This window comes from Marmota monax, unplaced genomic scaffold, assembly GCF_021218885.2.
Source record: "Marmota monax isolate L192 unplaced genomic scaffold, Marmota_monax_Labrador192_F-V1.1 WCK01_AAM20220418_F8-fsc00063, whole genome shotgun sequence".
In the NCBI taxonomy this organism is placed as follows: Eukaryota; Metazoa; Chordata; class Mammalia; order Rodentia; family Sciuridae; genus Marmota; species Marmota monax.
Genome location: NW_026693726.1, coordinates 8,823,399 through 8,829,427, shown reverse-complemented (window position 1 = coordinate 8,829,427; position 6,029 = coordinate 8,823,399).

Below are 6,029 nucleotides of genomic sequence, written 5' to 3'. Positions count from 1 at the left end.
TTACTTACATAATTTCACCCATAAAGTATACAGAAAGCGAGTATACTCATAGAAAATTTGCTATGCATTAAAACGAAGAGAACTGGTAATGCTGTATAATTTTACGTTAAAGTGTCCATTTGGTTTCTTTGGAAATAGTTACACAGAAGACATTATTTAAGAATTTAAAATATTGGGAGCAAATCTAATTTGTAACCTGGAATAGTCTTAACTCATATACTAAAAGCAGATATAAAGATACTGAAGAGACATTAATAATCATGAAAAAGTGAAGAACAAAATCTTTAAATGCAACAATGCCAGAGTTATAAGTGTGCATGTCAGAAATATTAGTAGAATGATACAAAATAAAATTTTCTCATTTTTGTATATTAAATTTTTTTCAAAATTACCTGAGTAGTACTATTTTTAATGATGATTATCAGAAAGAATATAACCTAATAATAGGCAATTAATTGGATGGCTACCTTGTATAAATACAGGAAAAAGAGTTGTAGCTGATTTAAAACAAAATAGCCTTTTATATTCTTTATTCTGGTTCCTCTACTCAAATCTTCAGAGGCCCATATGTTTTCTCCACATTAAAAACTAGCTCTTGAGAGGAATGTCATGATACTAAAAGATAGAGCCCTGAAAATATTGTCTTATGTATTTGGCAAACACTACCAAAATCTCAAAAACTGTAGGAGAAAGTGCACGCACGCACTCACACACACACACACACACACACACACAGAGAGAGAGAGAGAGAGAGAGAGAGAGAGAGAGAGAGAGTGAGAGAGAGATAGACAATATGTGTTGCCCTATTGGCAAATGAGCAAGTGCCCAAATATTTTCTGGCAGAGTATAGTAAACAGTGCAGATCTGACAGCAGATCCAAGTGGAAAATGGAAGGGGACACAATGAGAGCATTCTCTGTGGTCCTCAGGCAGCCAACAAAGCTCCCCAAAGTGTTGTGCAAAGCCCGGCTCCCCATTCTTACAAAGCCTTCCAGATCACCTCGAGTACCGTAACACACAGATGGAGAAGAGAGAGACCCTGGGAGGGTTTTCTAGAGATAACAGATGGAACTGGAGTGAGGTGCCATTCCCCTGTGGCTTTGCTCTCTGTTCCTTAAGAAGGAAGGGGTTGACCACAGGCAGTGGCCCAAAAGATCTACAGAGAAAGACAAGGCACTTCTGCAAACCTTCCTTCTAGTTCTTTGAAGTATATTTAGGCTCAAAGTAGAATGAGTTGATCACAGGGAAGTAAGAAAATGTGAAAAGAAATGTTGGGAAGAGTCAGAGACGGTGTGGGGAAACCAACCATCAGTCACTGTCATCAGACTGATACCACACAAGGCATGGGAAAGAGCACTTCCCTCTCTCATGTTAGTGTTCCAATTTTTGGTCAAGCAGAAAATAGTTGGAAACTATTCAGAGCAGCTGAAGAATTATGACCTTGGGGACTGGTGATTCTTTTAGAGCAGGAAATATGTAAGAGAAGGTATAACAGAGGGTTGTTCCATCAGTCACTGTTGGCCCATGGACCAGTCTATGATATGTAAGGCCCCATGCAAAAGCAGGGAGAGGAACAGAAGAAGTGACATGGAACTCTTCCCTCAACCATCTTAAAATGTAATTACTATATACAGATGGTTGCACTTGCAAAAAATCCTTCTCCACTTCTGCTAGAGTAAGCAGAAATTCTTCTACAAAAGGAACAAGAGGGATGCCAAGCCTGGAGTGAGGGCTTTGGAGATGTTTGTGCAGTTTGTCTTGGGGAAAGCGTGCACTCCAGAGAGATGGGATTGCAACAGTCCTGCTTTCCTTACAGGCCTATTGGTAAGTTCTCCACACCCTCACTCCCCATTGTAAAGTCTTTTGGCTGGTCTCTCTGGCATGCTGCCTTATTTACTGCAGAGTTGTTAGCCAGTAGGATTAGAGCCAGAGGCAGGCCAGATTTTTGCCAGTCATGCTGAGCCTATCATCCTTCTACTCTAACAACTTGCATTTTTCCTGAGAGTCCTAAGAGTGGGGACAGCAGGAAAGAGGACTTTCTGTTAACTGGTGGAGATTGTTCGCAAGAGATATAGGGTTTCTAACCTGTCTTCCAGTTCAGTTAATGGAAGGCATTTTAGCTTTGTGTCCACAGTATCTCCCAAGACTGAACTGATGATAGATCAGGGGGAAAGTGTCAGAGAGTATGAGACATGCTGGTGACCACACTTGGAATCCTCCCCTTTCCACCACAACCAACATTGGACTATAATGGATTGGGTTACTATCAAGGGTAGTTTGGAAGGAACAATTCATTAGAAAGTAGCAGAAGGGGAAGGGCACAGAGGTATCCTTGATGTCTTGAGATGAGAAAAGAGTGAAGAGATATCATTGTGCTGGGTGAGGGTCACTTTTCTTCTACAATAGCAATGTTATGCATCCTCCTGCAGACACAGGCAAGAATTAGACCTGAGGAAACATTATTCAGTGAGAACTGCTGTTTATAAGTTCTGCTCTTTGAGGAAAGTGTAAGTTTCAGACCTAAATTTGATTCTAATAATTCCAGTTCAACATCTTTTCATACTTGAAGTGATACTTTTCACTTGAAGCTTGACTTTCCTTTTTTAAAAGCATTAGATGGAACATGAACTGTTAGTATACAATAACTTATATGAAATTCACAAAGTTTGTGTTGTACCATATACATATGCCCAATCAGTTACCAACTGTAAATAATATCAAGCCACATTCTAACTTGGAAATAGGGGAGAAACAGAAAACCACTACCAACAACAATAGGAAGTCACCCAAGAAAAACAACAACAACCAAAAAACAACAAAATCAAGAAACAATAACCCAGGTATACTCATACTTAGCTAATGGGACAAACCTTATTTTTGCCTCCTATCATGTTGGGTTTAGGTCATTCATAGATTATATTTTGTGCCCCATGGTAATCTGTTCTGGAAGGCCTATTATTGTTGTAAGATACTCATTGTACTTGTAGAGACTTGGCAGTTTGTAATTAGATTTTACATTTTAAGTAGGTATTCATTAAATATAATTGTCTATCTCAGGCTACTGCATTCTTGAGTTCTTGTGTCTTGCTGCTTCTAGCTAAGTGCAAAAGGTATAACTTAAAGAAGCAGAGAAAATGGAGTCATATATAATATGTGAGACAGCTGTTTAGAAATAATTTCCACTAAATTTTACCAGATGAATATGCTTTCTAGTGCTGGGAGAAGTGCCTTCAGGGACATGCTGGGTATTGGTATGTATCTCTTATTCAAAGGGATTTGCCAAGAGAGGAAGGAATTTATCATTTGATGATGGAGTATAAAATATTCAGGACTACTAGTTTATAGTCACATCACAATACTAAATAAATTTTAAAAGTAAGGGATGTTTTTAGTATTCCAAATATTTAGCAGTCGTCCTTAGGTTAATCATATCTTTTTTGTAATGACACTGGGAGACAGACCCACACCCATTATTTTTATGCTAGCGAGTCATTTGGCAAAGTCACTTATTTCTTTCTTTCTTTCTTTTTTTTTTTTTTTGAGAGAGGCTCAATAATGTTTGTCATGTTCTTATGAAACTGCAGAATAGATTCAAGTCAGGATGATGACACTGCAAAAGGGCTGAGTTAAAATTATGCTTTTGTGGTATGTGCATAATTTCCCATCAACCATCAGGGATCCAGGCTTACCAATATGATTTTGCATATTGTATTAACACTATTCATTGTAAGAAAATACATTTGCATTATACATTTAGACATCATGCAATTGGAAGATCCTGAAAGTTAGTTTCAGGATACTTTTCTTTTGATTAAGAGACCTATTTAACCTAAAGAGAATTGGTTTTTCCATGAAAGACAAAGAAGTATTTACTTTAGTTATACATATGCACAGATGACTTATTAGATTCTCAAGGCAAATTAAATATAAAATTATTTTGCAAACCAATAGGATACCTGAGATTTCTCCACAATATTTTCTCTAATTAGTTTTCATTACTAGCTACTTCTCAATAACATTGATATTTACTTTTATAAACCATAGAATTTCCCTAACCATAATTAGTTATTAGTCTCTAATTATTTGCCTTGCCCCACATGTTTATGTTTCTTTCTGGCAGTAGGTTTGAGACTTAAAAGTCAGTTGATTCTATCAATTTCCTCTGCTAAGAACTTTGGATCTAGCAATAACCATCACTTAAATGTTAATAATTAAAAATTATTTTTTAAGAAGCACCAATCCTGATAGGAAAATATAAGAAATTGAAATGCAAAAGGAAATGATAATTTTTCTTGGTTAATATGTTTTCAGCTCATTTTCCAATATCACAAGATAATATTTCCAATTCTAATCTATTTTTGCCTAGATGTAAAATTATTTCTGCTCATATAAATTCATTCTGTATTTTTATGATGTAGATACTAATCAGACTGGTGCAAATGTCAGTTCATTTACTCACTGAGATAAACCTCATTTGGGAATAATTGCTTTGGGAGCATTTTGAGTAGAAAAAGATTTAAAAGTGCTCTCCTATGTCCCAGCAAAACTTTCATTGTGCCACATTCCACTAATGTAATATGAAAACATAGAAATGAATCATGACCAGTGGAAATTCTTTTTTTCCCCCATGATGACCCAATTTATTATGTTAAATAAAGCTTGGGGAATATTCATTTTTAGTTTGTAATAATAAAATTTCATATTAGGAAGATTGCATACAAATGAGAGGCACTTTCTAGGCAGGAGGTTAAAATGGAGTTTTATAGCAATGATTTTAATATACATAAGTAGGTCCAGAAATATGTAATTTTGAAATCATTTGACTGGAAGTTGTGAAGGAGCAACAGGAGAAAAAAAATAAAACCAAAACAACAAAAAAAACTAGGGCAAATGGTGTCCTCCAGCTCTCACTTGCAAATCCCACTGAAGCCAATGGAAGTTTATGAAAATATCTGAAAGACACATTTGGCCTAGTTCAAAAGTTCCATTAAATTAGTATTTTAATACAGTGTCCTAGTTTGGTGCTGTTTTTATGGTCCTTTTAACATTATTTCACTCAGCATTAGAAAAGAGGCTAGGATAACACAGGATATTTGTCTCCTCAATTTCAAAGATACCATGAATCCTAACCCCCCATCTCCCACCCCATGCTGAGTAAAGATCTTGTGTAAAGAAATTCGTGGATCCAAGGTAAGCTTTGTGTTTTTTATGCTCATCAAGTGGGAAGTATAAACAGATATAAAATGCAGAATTCTGATATTTCGACTGGGAGGATTTAGTCCCTGAAATTGGATTAGGTGGACAGTATTTGATGCTCTAAGTATTGTTTAGGATACAAATGCTATTGTAGATGTTTCTTTATGGTTCAAGGAGAAACTAAGTAGTCTTTTTCCTCCCATGATTTGTATTTACAAAGTATCAAGGAACAGTTTCTGTGACCTTACTTACTTTGTTCAATCTTTAGCTCATCCCTGAAAAATGAGCACTATAATAGAATTTTGTGATTATTTGAGTTAAACTGTCATATGGAGTGAGAGCACTGTTTTTTTTTCTTTCTTCAGTTTAACTCTTACTATTATTTTATATTAAGAAGCATCACACAGCCCACCACTATTGGCCAAGCTCCCCCATCCTCCCATTCTTCCCCATTGAAATCATGTTATGGCTCCTGGGCCCTCTGGAGACACTTCTAGAGGGTGCTTGGAAACAGGGTCCCGAATTGGGGGAAGGTCTCTGGACGTTATTAAAAATGTATCAAATTACTAAACATTTCTTGCCTATTACTGGTCTTGATGTTAGTAATTTGGACACAAAGAAGATGAAGACAACTCTAACATGACATCAAGTCCTTGTCTGATTCTTCCACGTGCCAACATTTTCATTTCCCTGTTTCTAATTATGAGGCTGCAGGGTCCAAGCACTTTGAGTACCAGAAGGGGACCCGGTGACCAGGGACATCAGGGAAAGTTGACTACAGGCTTTAGAATGGCGGAGGGAGATTTCAGATAAAGGGTGCTGCTGTCCAGGGTG